Here is a 22,391-nt window from a genome sequence, read left to right on the forward strand (position 1 = left end):
ATTAATGAAAATAATTAATCCCAGAAAACATTTCCATATGAAATATGAGCGCCGCGCCGCCAAAATTTTCGCGCCGCCGCCGCCGCCAAAATTCTGCGCTATCGGTGTGGCATCGGCGTGACCTTGTTAGATACTAGAGTCTGTCTAAGCTAACTTTGCACCGATTTGAACAGAACAAAGTGAGGGAGTGTTATTATAATATAAACGTCATATTTTCATAGAACTTTGACATTAACGATGATATTTACACACGTTGTCGTTGCAAATGCTATGCAGATTAGTTTGATCGGGAATTTATTGCTTTTATATAACGTGCTAACAAATTAGGTACCGATATTTTAAGAGATGGTACTTTATATAAAAACAATTAACTTTAAATAGAAATCAAGAAAACTTTTCATATCATATTTTTGTTTTATTTACCGAACAAAAATATAAATTAAAATTATATCTAAAAATAATTATTACGTGCATTTAACCACATAAAGAAAAAAATACATAGAGTGCTCACTCAGAAAAGTCTAATGCTCAACAACTTTCAGCGAATATTAAACAAGGATTAACTGGAACTTTATTTTCAACTCCTTCTGCTTTAATATAGTAGTAGTAGTAGTAAAACACTTTATTGTACAAAAATCAAAACAAAACAGGAAAAATAACATTCGTCATTAGTACAAAGGCGAACTTATGCCTTTAAGGGATCTCTTCCAGTTAACCTTTGAGCAATATTAGTTGTAAATAGTTGTTCAATACAATTTTTGAGACATTTTTGAAATTAATATTCTTTTTAGGGTTCCGTATTTCGTACCAATATCAAGTTGATATCAACTGCAAAAAAGTTTCTTGAGGGGGTTTTTATATGTAGGCTTTTAATATCGTACATTTAAGTCACATTCACTCATTGATTCATTCATACTATTTTTGCGATTACTAGGTGGTCTGTGCGAGCAGTGTGTGTAATCATTCACCTCTCCTGGCGATACGTACATATAATAACTATTATATTTGACTATAGCTACCCGCACTGACTTCGCACGGATTACACAAAACCTTAACAAATTGTACACCTAAACTAAAGCTTCCTCAAAAATCTTTCTATTGATAGCTGAAATCCGCATGAAAATCAGTTGAGTAGGTTTTGATTTGAGTTCATCGTGAACATACATTCATATAGTTACAGACAGACGCGGCGGGGGACTTTGTTTTATAAAGTGTAGTGAATTAGTGATAGATTCAATTAACAGTAACCTCACAATATAAAGAGATGTTCATTATGCTGCTTATCTACAGTTAATGCCATGAAAAACTTTTTTCCTACCATAATTCAATAAATTAAATGAAATTAAATTAAATGAATTAAGGTTTGAATTCTCTTCGCATAAACCAAGTTTTCAAGGCTACGCCGCCGATTCGCCGCCACCGCCAACCAATTTTGACCGGCGAACCGCCGCCGGCTAAATGCCTATTGGGCGGCGCTAGACGTGCGCGCCGGTCGAAAAAAATTGGGTGGCGGTGCGCCAGAAAAAAATCCACGGCGGCGGCGTGGAATTTTTCAACTTTTCAATATTAAGACGTATAATGAAAAGCCATGCTTAACCCTTAAATCGACAACGGAAAAAATCTCAAAAAACTGTGTTAGTATCATTTTTTTGGTGTTATTATCTTATTATGTGGTTGTTTATTGTAGAAAAATGATGAAAAAAATCTATTTATAATAGTTTCGAAAAAAACATAGGTATGTCAAATATGTTGGATGTTGCCAGTCGGTGTAAATAAAAAGATACGCCGCATAATGAAAAGACGTCTAGTATTTTGGACGTTGCCTAGTTAGTATACAGTACTTTATATGCATAAGGTTTTTTTTGTAAAATTGATATTTTTTTTAATAAATATAGAATAATTGCATTTTTAATTACAAATACACTTACTGATAATGTCAACTTATGTTATGAACTAAAGTAAAACCTATTATTTTTATATTTTTCCAAAAGCTTTATAGCTCGTAGGTGGTAAAATTTTACCAGTCATTGGCGTCATTTTATTAACATTAAATCAAACTTAGCGGGGTATCGTAGGATGCAGCAACATCTGAGCAATGGTATACAACAATGCATGCAATTTTATCAATATTTTCGTAAGAAATTTCTCAAATGAAATCGGGTCTGTCTCTTGATGTCTTGATGAACGCACAGGAAAAAAAAAACCGTAGTAATATTTTTTTATCTATTTGGTTCATTACGTTGCAATACGACAAGTAATGACTTTTTAAAAGGTTTTGAAACACCTAAAATTCCTCTGTTTAATTCATATTCATAAAAACTACCAGAAAACGTGATAATTTTACTCTTCGCATACTTGGCACAAGTGCCCTGTAATCGACAACGGTTAAAACACTGGACATTATACTTTGTAAATGTGTTTTACCCATAGGTACATGGTACATACAACAAATTTTTATGTAAATCGTACTGCCACATAATAAATAGTCAGTATGGTGTTGGTGCGACATAAAATAGTAGAAATTAAATTATATGACCAAAAAATTTCCGTAAATACGTAATTATTGCCATGTTTAAGTTAGTATTTTACGTCAAAAATGTGAGAGTTACGTAGGAAGTGGCGCCTATTTCAACTATTTCTTATCGGACTATAACCTATTACATATTTTAACGCTGCATAATACTGTCTTATAAAAAAAATTCGGCGCGCATTTTAATCTACCGGCGGCGGCGGCGGCGCGCGGACTCCTTATGGCGGCGGCGCGCACGTCTAATCGGCGCTCATATATTTGAGATTATAAACTACATACGTAATAAAATACAATTAAATCAACAAAAAAAAACAATTAAATGAATCAAATGAACGCTATTAAATATTTATCATTCAAAATCATCACCTAACAGCTAATTTTACCAGCCAACATGAAAACGGGCATTCTAAGATCCGGATCTTAAGTATTTACAACTTTACAAGCGGGCCGGACAACGTCCTTGACGAGTAGCGAAGGAACGAATCGTGGTACTACTACAACCGGTATTGGCACTTACTTATTACCGGTAATAGCTTTAGGAGTAAATTATCAAATAGTGGTATTTGTTGTCAATTGGCTAAACCGATAACACTATTGAATACCGGTATTCGAATACCTCTATTCGGAGCTTAAGTGATATAAATACCCAAATTCAAATTACACCGGTTATACCTCAATAATAACCTGTAGTGAGAATACCGGTAACGGTCCCTGCCTTAGACCTTAGAGGGACTTATCCCTACTTAATGCAAAGCGGCTGTCCCGGTAAGAACATTTATTTATGTGATGAAAACATATTTGTTTCTTGTCAGTATATGGCATATTGTGTATGTTACATATAGGTACAAAGATAAGTTGTCTTTTATATATCATGTTGTATAGTTTACATTACACGCGAAGAATGGAGTTTGCCATTAATTATAGTACCTACCTATCTACGTACCTTACGTGGCATACATCAGAAAAATCATTCCAAAAAGCTGCTAAGGCACAAGATGTTCCCTTATCCTGCCACGGTCTTTGTGCTGTAAAAATTTCTAAAGTTTGTTTCACGATAATTTCATATAAATATCGAATTGAACGTATTCGTCAAAATATTTGGTTAGGTGTTATTTATCAAATACAAATTAGAATATTCAACTGACAACCTCTTCAAAACGAATATAATATGTAATACACACTACAGTTCCAGTTATATAACGCTCGTCCCATTTCTCCCCACAACGCCCACGTGACGTTGCACATGCGTGCAGCATCAGACCCCGCTCGTAACTCAATAGAGCTACCAATATAGCATTAGACCTAGACCTCAGAACTGGAAATACATATTTATAGAGCCGCTTCCCACATTAGCAACTGACTTAACTTCAAGGTATCGTAATATTACACGTTTTCTGATGTCAGTGCGTCATTGTCTTACCTTAACCCGTTGTGGGAGATGATTATAACTGAAGTCAGTGTAGGTCATTTATTCCTGCGCTTAATATCGATTTTCTTAGTGTCGACTATACATATATATGTCGTCGGGCCCGGGTCGTTAGTTAATTAGCGTCAACACCAAATCATGTGAAACTAATTAACTAGACAGCAAGTTATAATTTATAATTTAAACGGCATTGGGGGACAAACACATTGTAACTAATATGACGGCACCTTCGTAGCTAGTTTTGGGATGAAGTTATACCACTTAAGAAGTTTGAAATGGCTGCGCTTCCAGTTTGCAGTCTATAATTATACAGCAGGACTTTCCAATGGCAACAGGAACGCGAAATATCTTACTAAAAAGGGAGGCATGAAATAAAAATACAGCTACAATTTTCACTAAGGCGGAATGATGCCAAAAAACCCATGTGTGCCTATGTGTAAACTTACGTCTTGAGTAAAATTGTTCCTAAGAGCGATCATAATTTTTTTGAAGTACATTTTACGTTTACAAATCTCGCGCCTATACTCATATGTTACCTACGCAAGCGTAGACATATCTACATGCGAACACAGTCTACTTAGGGTATTTATTCTTATGACTTTTTCTAGACGATAAGATTGCTCTATGTGGATCGTCCGAAGAAAAAAGTCCGAAACTATAACTGTAATAAACACGCTTACTACATTTATTTAGCAAACTAGAGTGTGGAAAAAGTGGTTTATGAGCCGGAGCCTTTCACCGAAGGCTCGTTATGACGTCGCGTCGAGCCTGCCCGGACGGCAGTATTCGCTGGCTGATAGTGTGGCTCGTTGGTCTAGGGGTATGATTCTCGCTTTGGGTGCGAGAGGTCCCGGGTTCAAATCCCGGACGAGCCCGCTTTTTGAATAACATGTCTATAGTTCTGAAAAAATCATATTATACTTATCGCACGCGTCACATAAAAGATACAATCCAACTTTGCACTGAATTAGGCTCAACTTTCCAATATAAATCAATATATGTATATATATGCAATTCATTTTATCCTTTTTAGCTAAGTCAAATTCTTATGCAACTCTAACTCTATGATCAATATCATTGTTCATATTAATATTAACCTTTTCCTGCCAATGTACCTAAATGGAAGATCAACTATTTGTGTTAGGTATTGGTTTTTAAGATTGAGCAAGTAGACATTAGACATGGCCGTGGCAACAAGTGACAAGAAACTGATACACCCTAAGGGCAGGTACAGACAGACTGCAACCCGACTGCAACTTGTATGGGAACTGCACGCCGACGTCGCAGTTGGCGTGCAGTCGGCGTGCAGTTCCCATACAAATTACAGTCGGGTTGCAGTCCGTCTATATCGGCCTTAATCCATAATCACATGTTCGAAAATGTATAAATTTTCAATGGATCTTTTTTTACGTAATCGTCTTATCTCGACCTATTTACCTCGCTCGATAGAAAAGAAAAGTTTTTTGCGCTTATCGTGCGATAGCAAGATTTATGAAGCATAAGTTCCATAAATATTTATCAAACGTTAATTATGACTAGTAATAGATTAGGTAACGCCAATTTTTTTCATTATAATCTGATAAAGGCAATTATAGGTACTTTAATGTATAGAGCGCTAATAACTTACATACTACATAGGTACTCCATATGCCTAAATATGGAAACAACGCGATAACGATTCAGTAATAGCGGTGTTGTCATACTGTAACAGTGACGCATCTCAAAGGGCCCGAGACAATGGCGTCACCCGTTAGTATATACTTACCCCCGGGATTGCGCGTTCCCGGCACGTCTCGCCCTAGTGACACAGCGCGCTGTGGTGGCACGGAGACGTGATGCCTTTGCTAAACATTGCACATTTTACGCACTCTCTTGGGATAAGCCAAAGCATATTGCAATTTTCTTTCACATTTATTGAAGTAATAATAGGTACGTCTTTAAATATGGTCTGTGAGATATGTCACTTGCAAAAACCAAACTTAACCAAAACTATCTTTGCAGTTGACTGTACATCTCAACGGAAAGAGAAGTGATTTGCTTAGGGTGGTATTCCATCTGTCCAATATCTTGGTCCAATGTCATTGCGTCTCACTCTCTCCATTAAGCAAAATGTGAGACAAAATACAAATTGGACAGGCTTATTTGCATTTTACGCACCCTCTAGGGCTAGGGATGAACATTGTGACTTTTTTATGTTGACGTTTTATTTATTTATTGTGAAATACTAGCTACTAGTGGTTTAGTCTAGTATACCTATAATTAGTGGTACAACATAGTTAAGTGTAACATTTATTAGTTAGTGCTAAATAGCCATTCGCCATAATCAATGTAATTACCCGCAATGCCTGCCACATACACATAACAGCTACAAATAAGGCATAAAACGAGAAAGTTATTGCAATCCAACCTTAACTGCCGTTTATTTCTAACGTCCAGTTGAGCAGACAGGATGTTATCATAGAAAATTACCGCGGTGTACTTTGCACTGTCATAATTTACTGCCTTCGTGAAATATTATACGAGCGGCAGTTCCGCTATTCGACAATAGATGGCGCTGCAGGCAGTCGGTCGGTCGGTGTTAAAATGTGCGGAATGGTTGTTATTTAATAATTAGAGAGCATCGGGATTCATATCCGTTGTTGAAATAACAGCTTTAATTGCCCAATTTCATACCAGGATTTAGTATGGGGCTATTCATAAATTACGTCATTTCAAATTAGGGGGGGGGGGTCTGGACATCGGATGACGGTAGCATGAAGTAGGAGGAAATGGGGTCATTTGAAGCATGATTTTTGGATGATTATAGGGGGGGGGGGGGTCCAAAATCGTCAAAAATCGATGACGTAATTTATGGACAGCCCCTATGCCTTCTTAAAGTACAAATCTGACATATTAATAGTTGAGCATTCTCCTTCATTACACAATAACATAATTATGACAAATGATAACATAAGAATAAATCGGAGACATTCAACCTACTGTGTGATTATTTTTTTAAATTGTATTTATTGATTGTACCTGGTGCCTGTCATATGACTGATTTTAAAACTGTTAACAAATTTCGGCAAGTTCTTCAACCGGCTCGTTGGTCTAGGGGTATGATTTTCGCTTAGGGTGCGAGAGGTCCCGGGTTCAAATCCCGGACGAGCCCAAATAATCTTTTTGTTTTATTTTTTATTTCTTCAAGACCTAAATGTTTTTATTTTCTTTTTTCTGCCATTTCGTACATGCCTTATTTATATGATCATTTAAATATTTGTGGATGGCAAACAAGCATATATAAAAATGTTAAACATGCTTATTGTACTTACATAAGTACCTACTATATGTAATGTACAGTATAGGTAATTTAGGTACTTACCTATGTGTATAGTCTGTTTGTATATTTACGTTTTTTTGCATAATAGAACACTTCCATAATGAATTATTAGAACAGTGGTAATTTTTTACCTCAGTAGACCCTATCATTTGATGACAACCATTATAGATACCTATCTATTTTATGCAACTACTTTGTATTCTACTTTACATAAACACTTGAAGGTCTTCACTTCAGTCGCAGTCTTTACGACGTATACAAAGTAGAGGTTTTCTGTTCCGTTTCCTTGCAACCCGACGGTTATAAATAACGGAGGCGCCTGCAGGCGGTGTGTTCATATTGCTTGCCAAGCCCTTGTAATTCTAAGGCGGCGTCCTAATTCGGTTAATAATCAGTCATAATATCACCCAAAAAGACATCTAATCAATAATTTTAACGACGTGGTCATTGGCTGCCTTCGCTGCAACGTTTTCATGCATATCCCTAATGATTAGGTAATGATGAAACTTAAGGGGCCCACTGATTAACAGTCAGCCGGACGGTATCGGCCTGTCAGTTGTTCGGAACTGTCAAAATTTTGTTCTAACTGCGCCCGTGCGCGCGCGATTATTTCTAATGGCTCCTCTACACGATGGGCCAGCGCCGGCCACTCCAAGGGACGAATTTATGCGTTAGAGGGAGCAAGTGATATTGCTATCTCATTCTACCGCATGGCTGCGTCCCTTGGAGTGGCCGGCGCTGGCCCATCGTGTAGAGGAGCCATAAGCTTCAAATATGTGCCCTTAGTCCGAAAAGATTAGTTTATACTTGTGTAACTATTTAATCTCATTGTGCGACAAGATTGCATCGTTTGTGTACGTGTCCAATCAATTAGGACTATGCCTAACACTCAGGCAAAGTTATAAAACGGTGACCTCGAGATCTGTAATATTACGAAACCTAAAGGGGCCACAGACTAACAGTTCGCCGGACGATATCAGCTTGTCAGTTGTTCGGAACTGTCACCTTCTGCGATTAACTGACTCCCTTGGAGTGGCCGGCGCTGGCCCATCGTGTAGAGGAGCCATAAGCTTCAAATATGTGCCCTTACTCCGGAAATATTAGTTTATACTTGTGTAACTATTTAATCGCATTGTGCGACAAGATTGCAGTGTTGGGCATTCAAGAATAAAATCATTATTTGAATAAGAATTCGTAGCAATAAAATCATCTCGATTTTATTCCCGTCAAAAATATTCAAATAATTTTGGTCGGGAATAATTCGTATGAGAAAAAATTGAATGAGAATAACTTATTCTTAATCAAATAAATATAATCATGATTTTTAATTGAAATAATATTCCACGAATAAAAATGTAGTTCGGGTACCGTATAGGTACTATACTTGGTCAAGCAGATCTTGTCAGTAGAAAAAGGCGGCAAATTTGAAAAATGTAGGTGCGAAGGGATATCGTCTCATAGAAAATTTGAATTTCGCGCCTTTTTCTACTGACAAGATTTGCTTGACCATCTATAATTCCGTATAGTTAGGTAGATGTAATAGTACTTAGTCTCTTGTCTAATTTATACCTATTTTTTGAAATAAAATCTTACAAATTGACTGTCGCATAACGCATAGTTTCAGTAACAGTATTATTTTTAATTTAGTAGTCAAATCATTAGGTTCAATTTAACTGGTCTAGGGGCCTAGCCAAGATGCCAATCGTTTGCGCTCCGACAACGAAGCGCTTTGTCTCTATAACTCTTACATATTAGTGCGATTGAGAGACGGAGGTAGCGTTTTGTTGAAGTAGCGCAACCCATTGGCATGTTGGCTACGCACTCAAGGTGCCTAGCCAAGATGCCAATTTTTGTTTTTAATTTAATAATCAAATCATCAGGTAAACTTAACCGTTCTGGGGGCCTAGTCAACATGCCAATCGCTTGCGCTCCAACAACAAAGCGTTTTCTGTTTTTATCACTCTTACATATTAGTGCGATAGAGAGACAGAGATAGAGTTTTGTTGTCGTAGCGCAAACGATTGGCATACTGGCTACGAACCCAAGGAACCTAGCCAAGATGACAATTTTTGTTTTTAATTTAATAACCAAATCATTCGGTAAATTTAGCTGTTCTGGAGACCTAGCCAACATGCCAATCGCTTGCGCTCCAACAACGAAGCGCTTTCTGTCTCTATCACTCTTACATATTAGTGCGATAGAGCGACAAAGATAGCATTTGTTGTCGTAGCGCAAACGTTTGGCATGTTGGCTACGCTCCCAATGTGCCTAGCCAAGATGCCAATTTTTTGTTTTTATTTTAATAACCATACATTAGGTAGCTCTGGGGGCCTAGCCAACATGCCAATCGCTTGCGCTCCAACAACGAAGCGCTTTCTGTCTCTATCACTCTTACATATTAGTGCGATAGAGAGACAGAGATAGCGTTTCGTTGTCGTAGCGCAAAAGATTGGCATGTTGGCTATGCACCCAAGATGCCTAGCCAAGATGACAATTTTTGTTTTTAATTTAATAATCAAATCATCAGGTAAACTTAACCGTTCTGGGGGCCTAGTCAACATGCCAATCGCTTGCGCTCCAACAACGAAGCGCTTTCTGTCTATCACTCCTACATATTAGTGCGATAGAGAGACAGAGATAGCGTTTAGTTGTCGTAGCGCAAACGATCGGCATACTGGCTACGAACCCAAAGTGCCTAGCCAAGATGACAATTTTTGTTTTTAATTTAATAACCAAATCTTTGGATACAATTTAGCTGTTCTGGGGGCCTAGCCATTGCCGCCGTGATAGAGACAGAAAGCGCTTCGTTGTTGGAGCGCAAGCGATTGGCATGTTGGCTAGGCCCCCAGAACAGCTAAATTTACCTAATTTGGTTATTAAATTAAAAACAAAAATTGGCATCTTGGCAAGGCACATGGAAGCGTAGCCAACATGCCAAACGTTTGCGCCACGACAACAAAACGCTATATGTCTCTCTATCGCACTAATATGTAAGAGTGATAGAGACAGAAAGCGCTTCGTTGGCGGAGCGCAAGCGATTGGCATATTGGCTAGGCCCCCTGAACAGCTAAATTGTACCCAAAGATTTGGTTATTAAATTAAAAACAAAAATTGACATCTTGGCTAGGCACCTTGGGTGCGTAGCCAATATGCCAATCGTTTGCGCTACGAGAACGAAACGGTATATCTGTCCCTCTATCGCACTAATATGATAGAGACAGAAAGTGCTTCGTTGTCGGAGCACATGCGATTGGCATCTTGGCTAGGCCCCCAGAAAAGCTAAATTTACTTAATGATTGGTTATGAAATTAAAAACAAAAATTGTCATCTTTGCTTAGCACCTTGGGTGCGTAGCCAACATGCCAATCGTTTGCGCTACGACAACGAAACGCTATCTCTGTCTCTCTATTGGACTAATATGTAAGAGTGGTAGAGACAGAAAGCGCTAAAAACAGCTAAATTGTACCTAATGACTTGGTTATTAAATTAAAAACAAAATTGGCATCTTATATACAGGGTGAAATTTAAATCACTGGCCATATTCATTCCAGGCACTAGGTTACACTTAAGGAATCTATTTACCAAAAAAAAAAGAGTACATTTTTTTATAATTTTCATTTTTCAATTTTTAAATACTTTCCACGAGTCGTGGTCACCCTATTACCACAAATGTAAACAAACCTAATAGTAGGTTTTAACAACAACATCAGCAAAACTCTTATCTGACCTTCACTAAACCTTATAATCGTTGCAATAGGGTCCACCTAGTTAGTGTTGGCGATGGTAGGCAGGTTTATCAATTTCGAGGGTAGTCTAAACCATTCCGCGCTAGCGGTAAACATAACGGTAAGCATAAATGATTAGTCACTCGTCACTCGCCAACCTTAAATAATAATCGCGCGCGTACTAAGGTTTAAAAAAATGTTTTCGAACCGGGAATATTAGGAAATGGTACGGTGTTATTTATTAAGTGGTGAGTGTTTACGTGGTGCACAAAGATTATACGAAATGGAATCAGTTCCACGCCTTCGCAGACAAGGATTGAATCCAAGAGTACCATCTCGTGGGACTTTCATTAATTGCGTCGACTTTTAATCAAATGTAAGTACATAAGATGATTAAATTTTTAAATACGCCTGAATGCAAAGATTCCTGACCTAGTTTTTACTCATTGTTTTTAAGCCACGGACGTTTTGTTAATAATCATTAGTCAGAAATAATATTTTAGATTAAAAATGGGTTGCCTTTGCATTTTGACGGCTCTAAGCCCGTTAAAGTATGAAGGAAAAATTAGCAACTTATGTAGGTAAGCGTCTTATCTCGCTGCAATAGGGTTCATAATTGGTGACGCGATTGCAAACAGCGGGAGGGGCGGGGTGTCAATGACCTTAACTGATAAGAGAGAAGCGGGTGTAGTGGGTAGTTGTCGGTTCACCATAACGTACGAGGTTTTTAGGACAACTTGATGATGAGTTATTTCGAAAAAAATGTACTGAGCGGTATTAAAAGAAAAAACACGTGTTTAATATTTTTTCGAGTTCTTTCGGGTGTTTCAATTTGGCCAGTGAATTAAATTTCACCCTGTATAAGTGCAATAGAGAGACAGAGAGAGCGCTTCGTTGTCGGAGTGCAAACTATTGGCATAATGGCTAGGCCCCCAGAACAGCTAAATTGTATCCAAAGATTTGGTTATTAAATTAAAAACAAAAATTGTCATCTTTGCTTAGCACCTTGGGTGCGTAGCCAACATGCCAATCGTTTGCGCTACGACAACGAAACGCTATCTCTGTCTCTCTATTGCACTAATATGTACGAGTGATAGAGACAGAAAGCGTTAAAAACAGCTAAATTGTACCTAATGATTTGGTTATTAAATTAAAAACAAAAATTGGCATCTTAGCTAGGCACCCAATCGTTTGCGCTACGAGTGCTACGACAACGAAACGCTCTGTCTCTGTATCGCACTAATATGTAAGAGTGATAGAGAGACTATGCGCAACTCTACGGAGCGTCAACGTTTGGCATGTTGGCTAAGCACCCTGATCGGATGATAGAACTAGATAGCGTATAGCGAAACTCTTCAATGTGTACTATACCTAAACTAAAGTAACAAATATCAAATCAATCCGACTTTTAAATAGAAGGGTGAAAATCAACTTACAAAATTTAACCAAGTGTACTACAAAAATTAACTTAATTCTAAATAACATTTTAATTGAATAAAACCTTAGTTAGAATAGCCTCACTTCTAGAATAATTATTCTGTTTTTTACTCCGCATTTAAAATAAAAGTCACATGACACTTTAAACTCTCGCGTTTTGTACACATATTTAATTACACAAACGGGTCTACCGCGATATAATTTCATTGTTTTTACCTTTAATTCCGACGTTTCAGCTGAGTTGCACCAGCTGTGGTCACGGAAAGACTGACGTCCCAACAAATGTCAACGGAGATATTAATAAAACACCACTAAACTACCCGAAATTAGTTTATAAAAATGTTCGGGGTAGACAAAGAAATTGCAGCTACCCGTTAAAGTTTAATGTTTATTGTCCACGGCACGACACGCAACACTCACAGTATCCGTACACTGGTCCGAAGATATATCCGCTGGTTTCAACATTTGAATCACTGGTCCCCAAGTAGACGATAATTTGTACCCGTCCTCACGATTGAAATTTTTAGGGTGTTTTTTAATTTCAATCGCCTCTCTCATTAAAGAAAGAATTAAAGGTAAAAACAATGAAATTATATCGCGGTAGACCCGTTTGTGTAATTAAATATTAGGTCATTACCTATGAAATTGGCGTTTTGTTCGGAGAATTTCAACGAAACACGAATTTCCATACAATTAATTTTGCGGATATTTTTTTGATGGCTAATTCAAACCAAACAAAATTTTTCCAGTAATTTTTGACACCTTTAAGGTATGTTTTCAATATCTCCATTTCTTGAAAATTGGTACCATTAGAAAAATATAAGTAATTTTAATACTCGAACCGACAGCACATGAAAAGACCTATTTTCAAGGCTTAATTCTGAACACTTAACAATAAAAAATAACAATTAATTGTATGTAAAATCGTTGTTTATTGAGTGCACTGTAGTTTTATTGTAATTGTGTATGTACTTTTGTAAAAAAAAAAAACTAGGATCAGACTTATATCTATGAACAAAAACGCCAATTTCATAGGTAAGGACCCAATAAAAGTCACATGATTTATTCACCTTAATTTTATTCTAAAATAACTAGTGCAAGAATTATTCTAATTCAAATTGATTTGAATAAGAATAAAATTTCTGTTTTTATTCTTATTCTTATTCAAGTTAATTTTTGCCCAACTCTGCAAGATTGCATCGTTTGTGTATGTGTTCAATCAATTAGGACTATGCCTAACACTCAGGCAAAGCTATAAAACTGTGACCTCGAGATCTGTAATATTACGAAACCTAAGAGCGGTTTCGCACTACGTCCGATCCGAATCCGATCCGAACCCGTGAAAATATTATCCGTTGTAGCCGTAGAACTATTTCTATGGTAAGTTACGCACTATATCCGATCTCCGTCATCCGATTTCTTGACGGTTCGATTGACGGACCGAAGTAGCCTTAGTACTATTTGTATGAACGCTCGCGCACTGCGTCCGAGTTAAAGCCGAGCTGCGTACGAGCAGAGAGGCAGCGGGGCGGGCGGGGTATGTGGCTGGGTGCGTGAAGCGGCAGGCATCCAGTGTATAGGACTAGTGCGTAAGCGAATATCCGAATTCGGTCCGAGTTTTCTAGACCCATATTTTCACGGGTTCGGATCGGATTCGGATCGGACGTAGTGTGAAATCGCTCTAAAGGGGCCACAGACTAACAGTTCGCCGGACGATATCAGATATCAGCTTGTCAGTTGTTCGAAACTGTCACCTTCTGCGATTAACTGACAGACTGATATCGTCCGGCGAACTGGTAATCTGTGGGCCCCTTAAGAATGCTTTTTAATCTGGCCCGGTTGAGCGGGTTGAGTGATCTACTCGCCTGCGCTTGCTATTGCAATTACACCCCTGCTCGTTCGCTGAAACGCCTCAGAAAGCTGAATGCCTTGGGCAGAAGAACACGTGCTATTTACCAAGCAACCTGTGTTCAGCCCAGAAGGGTTTTGTAAGCGTTTAATCCACGGGAAAGTTATTTCCTTCCTTGCAAGGACCAACAGTCCTTTATATAAAGTTTGTCTCATAAGATAAACTGAATGGTGGTTGCGAAATATTGTAGATCTGTTTTTTTTTTTAATTGAACTATTAGACTGTGTACTGCGCTTTGTGTTTGGTGGTTACATTAACAAATTCATTCATAGCACTTGATGATCAGTCTATAGTTATGTTATCGCTCAATCTAAACAATGTGCCATCTAGCTCAGCTGCTAAAAATACGCCTAAATCGTTTCCTTTATAGGTAACTTCAAAATATCATTAAGTTTTTGTGTCGATCTACTGGCTTGTAAAATTAATATTTATATTCTTTCTTTCTTCTTGCTTTCTTAAAACGTAAGGATCAACTTCCTTGATCTTACTTTATTCTTTATTTATATAAAGGGCTAAGGGAATTTCCGTCCGCGATGAGGGGACCAAACTCTTCTTCTAGAGATCTGTAGCCAAATTGACTAGCCAAAATGCCAAATATATACGAGAAATATATTTCCATGTCTTGCTACCTACTTACTCGTATACTTGCCTACCTACTAGAAATGTCTTTGACGGATCCTACTCCAACCAGTAGGGCTCTTTATCATTTGTCACCATGCCTGTCACGTTCTAACAAATAAGTAGGTGCGAAAGTGACGCATGGCATGATAAGTGATGAAAATGCGACCATGATACCGCCCCAGTCCAACATCCTTATATATAAACGCGAGCGGCTTTGACGGTAGAAACAAATTAAATTATGCTCAAACAAAAGAGCGTAAAAAAATAACACTTTTGAATCGAGAACATATATCCGCAAAATTCGTATTGTCGCGTATTTTGCATTTAAAAGTGAAAAAATTTCGACAAACAATACTAAAGGCTCAATTTGTTGGTTGACATTTGACAGCTATGCGTTGCGTTTAGAAACTGCAAACATGCTTACAAGTTAGGTTGGTCGTTTTTTTTTTAATAAAAAGCAAGACGAATATTACTGTTTATTTGATGACTTTCCGGTATGTATAATGGTTATTATTTGCATTAAGTTTCGTTTCATATGGATATGTATACCGGTATAATTATTACATAAATTTGTTTTTAAGCCAGAACGTGCGATAGTCTGTTACGGCTTTTAAGAGGATAGCAACACTGCCTAGACGTCAACGACGGCTGTTATTCGAAAATACTTTATCCGGTACTCCAGACACAGAATAATTAATAGTACTACCGTACAGAAAGGAAACTTCCTACAAAAACGAAGTTTGACAGCGGTTCAGGGTCGAATCATGCTGTCCCTTTCTAATGTATGGCACTATCCCTTTCGGCTATTTAGGGTTGTCAAAAATCAAGTGATTATCTTATCTGTGGTCGTGCACGCAAAAGGAAGTCAAATGGTGCCAACCCTAATAATTGCTCGGAGCAATGCTGAGCCGAGCGCAGCCGAGTTTGACCGAAGTCAGGAGTTTCGCACCCCTGCTCCAGACGTGATAAAAACCTGTTAAATAGTGTATTGTGTGTGTTAACAATAAAAAATAGTCACCGAACATAGTGCAAAGTGCAAACGCCATCGTAACGTAACGAGATTTGAACTTCAAAGCGTTCCATGGGTGTATTGTGTTTAGTATAAACATCGGTCTCTCAGTTGTATTTTAATATTTCAGAATGATTCCAAATATTCTTACATGTCAAGGCACTACTAGCTACCTGGAAATGCAAGTGAAAGCAACCTTGAAGCAGCTGTGATAAACTAATAAGTGAGCGAGATGAAAATGACGTTGTTCAAAGAAACTTTGAGTTAAGTGCCAGCTGACTGTAACACACTCTAATTAAGTACATTGCCAGTGTGAAACAGTGCAAAAAGCTACAGTGTATTGTGGACATATTTAATAACTGTGCTTTAGACTATGAATCAAATTTGAGGTGTATCGGTGAATTGGAAAGTCAACTGCATAAAGCTAATAAGTTATCTCCGGAGTCAATGTAAGTTGAATATAAGATTAAATATAATAAGATATATAGATAGTATATATGTCGCAGTCAAAAGTGTGAACTGGTCAAAAGAACTTTTAACCGACAAAAACAGGCAAAACTGCTTTTGACTGAGCATGTTGGTCAAAAGTAGTTATACCTGAAAATCATTGGTTAATAGTAATTGTGTTGTGACTGTTACTATCAGTCAAAAGTACTCGCAGAGATAGGTAGGTTAGGGTTATTTTTTTGCTACGCCCAAAAAACGAAACTGTTCCCAGAGATAGGTAGGTTAGGGTTATTTTTTTTTTGCTACGCCCTAAAAACGAAACTGCTGCCAGAAATAGGTATGATTTTCAGGTAAAACTACTTTTGACCAGCATGCTCAGTCAAAGCAGTTTTGCCTGTTATTGTCGGTTAAAAGTTCTTTGGCCAGTTCACACTTTTGACTGCAACAGGTTGGGCTGGACATATGGCAAGGGAAGGTAAAGATAAGTGGGATAGAGAGGAAGCGGAATGGTATCCTAGAGATGGAAAAAGGAGAGAAGGGAGACCAATAATGAGGTGGTCGGATGACATAAAGAAGCATGCGGGACCTAATTGGATAGGGACGGCAAGGGATAGAGAGCTGTGGAGAGAGCTGGGGGAGGCCTATGCCAAGAAGGCAGACTGAAATAATTATTAAAAAGCAATGACATAAAAATTATTTAATAAAGTTACTAAGGAAAAAATATTGAAACTAATTGATATAAATGAAATGTGAATTTATTTAAATGTAATATGTGCTGAAATTTAATTTTTTGGTCAATAAAGGCTATTCTATTCTATTCTATTCTAATTTGACAGGTGACAACAAAAAAAATATTAATTCCTGCTAAAATTTCAGAGTCATAGTGAAGCATAGTACATAGTACCAAAACAAGGTTTATTTTTAGGGTTCTGTAGCCAAAGGGTAAAAACGGGACCCCTATTACGAGGACTCCAATATGTTATTAGATCAAAACAAATTATTTTCAGAAAATATTTAATTTAGGCTTAGGGATGGCGAGGCTCCATAAACCTTCAGTAAGTAGTGCATAAGTATCCTTGGAAAAATTCGACCTATGCCGCCGTGGGTGGCCCGGTGGCAGAATGGCACAGGCACCTGCTGCAATAGCAGAGGACGCTGCTTTGATTCCAGCCTAGGGCACTGGAGGCCTTGGTCACTTTTTAGGGTTGCGTACCCATAGGGTAAAAACGGGACCCTATTAAATATTAAGACTCTGCTGTCCGTCTGTCTGTCACCAGGCTGTATCTCAAGATCTCATGAACCGTGATAACTAGATTAACTAGACAGTTTCAATTTTCACAAATGATGTATTTCTGTTGCCGCTATAACAACAAATACTAAAAATAAATTAAAGAAATATTTAAGCGGGGCCAATGCAATGCTAGGCTGGATATGACTGATGAAATGAGTAAATTTTTATTAATATGTTTTAATATGACATGTTGGTGGCAAACAAGCATACAAGGCTGTTAATGCCGATGGTAAGTGGGAGTTTAGACTAGACCTCTGCTTCTCCAAGGGACTCACATTGCTGACCGAGTAAATTTTTATTAATATGTTTTAATATGACATGTTGGTGGCAAACAAGCATACAAGGCTGTTAATGCCAATGGTAAGTGGGAGTTTAGACTAGACCTCTGCTTCTCCAAGGGACTCACATTGCTGACCGAGTAAATTTTTATTAATATGTTTTAATATGACATGTTGGTGGCAAACAAGCATACAAGGCTGTTAATGCCGATGGTAAGTGGGAGTTTAGACTAGACCTCTGCTTCTCCAAGGGACTCACATTGCTGACCGAGTAAATTTTTATTAATATGTTTTAACATGGCATGTTGGTGGCAAACAAGCATACAACTCATACAAGGCTGTTAATGCCGATGGTAAGTGGGAGTTTAGACTAGACCTCTGATTCTCCAAGGGACTCACATTGTTGACCGAGTAAATTTTTATTAATATGTATTAATATGACATGTTGGTGGCAAACAAGAATACAAGGCTGTTAATGCCGATGGTAAGTGGGGGTTTAGACTAGACCTCTGCTTCTCCAAGGGACTCACATTGCTGACCGGTTACAAATCTATTACACTCATACTAGGGTTCCGTACCTGAAGGGTAACTAAAAAACGGGAACCTATTAGCGATTCCGACTCGCACTTGGCCGGTTTTTCTTAGTAGGTATATGACATTTATTTCAGTTTTACTTCATTGTCCGTCTGTCTGTCTGTCTGTCTGTCTGTCACCAGGCTGTATCTCATGAACCGTGATAGGCCTAGGCAGTTGAAATTTTCACAGATGATGTATTTCTGTTACCGCTATAACAACAAATACTAAAAAGTATGGAACCCTTCGTGCGCGAGCACTTGCCCGGTTTGACATTTCAGGCTCCGTCACACAGGCGCGTTTCGCGTGCGGCGCGTGAGCGGGGCGCGCCGCTTTTTCATATAAAACGCTCAGGCCCGGCTCTGAAATCGCGCCGGTGTGACGGAACCTTTATTTCAGTTTACTCCACTGTCCCTCTGTCACCAGGCTGTATCTCAAGAACCGTGATAGCTAGACAGTTGAAATTTTCACACATGATGTATTTCTGTTGCCGCTATAACAACAAATATTAAAAAGTGTTCCGTTCTTGATGGGTGAGTCCGACTCGCACTTATTCAGTTTTTTTTTTGTAAACGAATTTAATATTAACGGATAGGCATTAATATTAAAGAATGAAATAGTAGTGATAATTTCCATACTTTCACTTTAGTGCCATGAAGGGTAGGTACAAAAGGGTTCCCTCTTTTGAGATTGGAAAGTGGGCTAGGTTATAAATGCGGCCTTCACAGAACCGATCTGCGACCAGAAAAGTGGGTCAGGTTAGAACTGTGATCCTTACAGAACCGAACTGCTACCAGAAAAGCGGATTAGGTTTTTTTAATTACATATTTGTTTTTAGATATAATTATCGGAATAGTAAATTTTTCGAGTTATGATTGTATGTTACGGATTTAAAGTTTTCTGAGATGAGATAGGTTTGTAACCGCCTTGATGAAGGTATGAAGTCTAAAAGTAAATAATTACTTAATTCAAAATGAGTATTACCTATTACTATTATTTATTTTACCCGAGCGAAGCCGGGTTTTCATCTAGTAACATTATAAATAAATATATTAAATAAATATTATAGGACAATTTTTACACAGATCGACCTAGTCCCACGGTAAGCTCAATAAGGCTTGTATTGTGGGTACTAGACGACGATATATATAATATACCTACACATATATATATTCAGGAGACGTGAGCAGGACTAACACTGCGCATATCGTTAATTATAAGCAACTGGTTCGTATCAGTATTAGTGAGGTTAACGTTAATTTTCTAGTCATGTTGCAAAAAAAAGTCATTAATTTTTTTACGACATGCATGGTCACCCTAAAATTAGAATACTAAACTACCGATATTCTGTGTCAAATTGAATGTCATTACTGTCATCACGGTCTGGTTACTTTTGAAAACTCGTATCTCACTCAAGTTTGACAGTTTATTTTCTTCATAATCAAAATGCCATTACGGTTAAAGAGGTTTTATGTTTATTAATTAGGTCCTGTAGGGTGACCATGATTGTTGAGAATTAAATTTGCCCTCACCAAAAAGTTAAAAAATAGGAAAAAGTGTGGTTGTTTCTCCTAAATACGACGGTGATCGACCAATTATCAGTTACTGAGTGTGCAGGATTAGTCCTGCTCACGTCTCATGAATCATCCTGTATATATAAATACTTATATACATAGAAAACATCCCGAACTCAGGAACAAATATTTGTGATAAACACAAATAAATGCCCTTACCAGGATTCGAACCTGGGACCTCCTGCTTCGTAGGCAGGGTCACTACCGACTAGGCTAGGAGGCCGTAACATGTCATTATTTAGCCTTCTTTGCTGTTCCATTTTAGAAAATTTTGCCTTTCTATAAAATTTTGTTTTGGTAAACAAAACTGATCTCATAAGTATTACTTAGTATATAAAAAATATCTACGAGAAACTTTATTATATTTAGGTACCTTATACTTACTACCTAGGTAGGTAAGGAATAAGCAAAGGTAGATGAATAAACGCATTACCGTACGTCTACCATCAGTTTTGACATTGACATATACGCTCACGTCTACGTAACTTACTTTCTATGCATCTCGCTCGTACTCGCATATGCGAGCAATAGTGCAAGCGAGATGTACAGAAAGTAAATTACGTAGACGTGAGTGTTATGTCAATGTTAAAACTGATGGTACAGGCTCAGGTCTAATGCGTTTCATCTGTTTCGCTGTCGTAACTCTTTCCGCAGGTAACTTTAATTTTATGTTTCTTACGTATTTGTACCCGACTTATTCTTAACAAAGTGCCTTTCCGTCCAAAGGAAATGTTTAGGATTCTTGTATCACAAGGTTTTCCGGCCTCGTGGAATCCACTCGGAGCCAGGGTCGTTCTTGCCATCTGTCGCGCCATAAATTTCATTCAAACCCGTTTTTATTTGAAAGGAAGTCAATAATACTCGTAACTTAGAGAAAAATTAAGTCCAAATTAAATCCAAAGCAAAGTTAGAAGTTTACAAATATTGGGTTTTATTTTAGAACAAAGTTTTCAGTTTTAATAAATGATTTATAAATGGTTTCTATAATACCTTTTTGGGTTTCTTTTCTTCCCCTTGTTGGAGTTGTTGGGGCCGTTAAACTGGAATGGCAGAGCAATGGTCGTTTTACGGCGCAATGGGCGAATTACGCCGAGGCCGTGAAAATGCCAGTGCCATGAACTTTATACAGTTTTCATACACGGCATGGCTTCTCATTTAATAACCAGACGAAATGAAAATTCCGCTAGATACCTATTTTATACCTAATCCTATGTCGTGTATCTGCCTGTATCCTTATTACCTACTTCGACGAACTACTATACAATATCATTATTTGAATTTTTTAGGTCAAAACCATATAATTTCTACCTTTATCCTATGTTGGAGAGATTTTTTTTCCTTAAATTAATTAATTTTTTTTGGATTGTTAAAAAAGAATAAATTACTTAACTCATGACTTCTTAATTTCTTCTTCTTTTCTTCTTATACCTCGAACTTTTTTTTAGTAGCCAGTCTTCTTTTATCTAACAAAATAGTTTTCGTTTTTATATTCAGATAACCTACATATAGAGAAAAGTACCTATATGTCGATTTGCATTTGATTCATATTCTTGTAACATTTTGGCTTACTTACTTACAACTCATTATAATTTGCTTTTAAATATTTATCCTTTACCTGCTTTGCTTATCGGTAGATAACAGGTTTGTCGATGTATCATTTTGCCAATCCCTCGTTTTTGCTAAAAAATATCTAGGCGTCATTACATTTCTGACGGGCCTATACGATTCGACAGAATGACAGGGCGAGACTTGGCTACCATGTGAGTATATTATTTTATTTAAACATGATTGTAGCCACACATTCACATGTGAATCCAACGAGTTGAATAGGACTCAGTTTCTCTTTGAAAGGATGAAAGCAGATTGTTTAAAGATTGTCAGTAGGAACAATAGAAGAACGTAATCGTTATTACCTAGATGTTAGATGTCTTAATTATGGTAATCATCCCATCTGACCGTTATAAAAAGATTCAAGTATTAACTCGAGCAATTGAAATAAGATATTATTGATTATTTCTGCTGCTGCTTTATGAAGATTACTACACTCCTAATCTATTTATAATAAACTAATGTATGGTTTGAATACTTTGAACGTTACAAAAGTTGTGTTCCATGGGTTATTTTGAGGTCGCCCAATTGAATAACATTAGCCTATTTCCAACGCTAACAAGGACCGGGGTGTCGAACGACACGAAGTCGTACAAGAAATAATGAGAGACGGTTGCGACACTAGCGACGGACATGTAGGTGCT

The 22,391-nt window shown here is 37.5% G+C and overlaps 1 protein-coding gene and 2 non-coding genes across 3 annotated transcripts in view; all 3 read left to right on the forward strand.

The window, feature by feature from the left end:
• The window catches only part of LOC134790564 (mitoguardin), a 98,547-nt gene that overhangs the window by 7,674 nt on the left and 68,482 nt on the right, over positions 1-22,391 (forward strand). The window lies entirely within an intron of this gene.
• On the forward strand, positions 4,760-4,831 carry Trnap-ugg (transfer RNA proline (anticodon UGG)). Its single transcript has one exon. It is a non-coding gene; the product is annotated as a tRNA-Pro (tRNA).
• Trnap-agg (transfer RNA proline (anticodon AGG)) lies at positions 7,036-7,107 on the forward strand. The gene has a single exon. It is a non-coding gene; the product is annotated as a tRNA-Pro (tRNA).

Source organism: Cydia splendana, chromosome 5, assembly GCF_910591565.1.
Source record: "Cydia splendana chromosome 5, ilCydSple1.2, whole genome shotgun sequence".
In the NCBI taxonomy this organism is placed as follows: domain Eukaryota; kingdom Metazoa; phylum Arthropoda; class Insecta; order Lepidoptera; family Tortricidae; genus Cydia; species Cydia splendana.